Source organism: Laccaria bicolor, genomic scaffold (assembly GCF_000143565.1).
Source record: "Laccaria bicolor S238N-H82 LACBIscaffold_50 genomic scaffold, whole genome shotgun sequence".
NCBI classification, from domain to species: Eukaryota; Fungi; Basidiomycota; class Agaricomycetes; order Agaricales; family Hydnangiaceae; genus Laccaria; species Laccaria bicolor.
In genome coordinates, this window is record NW_001889921.1 from 120979 (window position 1) to 121941 (window position 963).

Sequence of the window (963 nt, forward strand, 5' to 3'; positions counted from 1 at the left end):
CAAAAGCGGCCCTAAAGTGCCCTGGATATATAGCGCTTCAGCGTTTTGCGTGTTTCTTTTCCTTTCCTCCCCACTCGTTGCTCCCCCCCGCTCGTATATAGACGTATATAGACGTATATAGACCTCACAAGACCTCCCGTATATAGACTTTACATACAATTATATACGCTTCTATTGTATGCAATATATACTTCAAATGCATTGTCACAAATACAAAGCACGTTAAGTTCCCCCTCCCATAATCCATTCATTACATGTAGTATCATTGATGAGGGTAAACACACCAAGGATAATAGGTAAGCCTTCAACACCTACATATCTCATTGTAACTAATCTAATAACAATCGACTCCTTTTATTCAGCCCACGACGAAATGAGTACGGAATGCCGCCGTGGCTGTCCTTTTCGGCGAAAACTGGTACTCACGTGATGGAAAGCAACTGGCCCTAAAGTCAACGAAAGACAAAACAGCGCGCAAACAATCTCGAGCTTCTTTCCCATCTTCGTGCAGCATCCGTGTAGTTTGTAGAGTATATAGCTTTTAGAAACATTTGTGCGTGCTAGTAACTGAATTCCAGATGACCGTAATGTAATAGAAATGCCAGGAAATCCTCATGGAAGCGGAATACCCTGAGAGACCAACGAAACGTATGAAGCTCGAGGCAAGTCCCCCTTATTCTTGTGAGATTTCTTAGCAAGCTAATCACGCAACAGAACCCAGAAGTTCTTCGATTTTTGGATCTCGAAGCTGAAGTATCAGAGGCGGAAACCGATGATGAGAATAACGGCAACGAAGGTGTGTATCATACGTTGTAACGATAGCTACTACACTTCTAATCATTTTCAAGGTGATCTTATCGACGACGATGAAGACATCGATGATTCGATCTCAGGAGATGTGCACCGCAACCTTCTCCGTGAAGCGTTGATGCCGTCCGATGACGATGTGTTTTGGGAAATGCT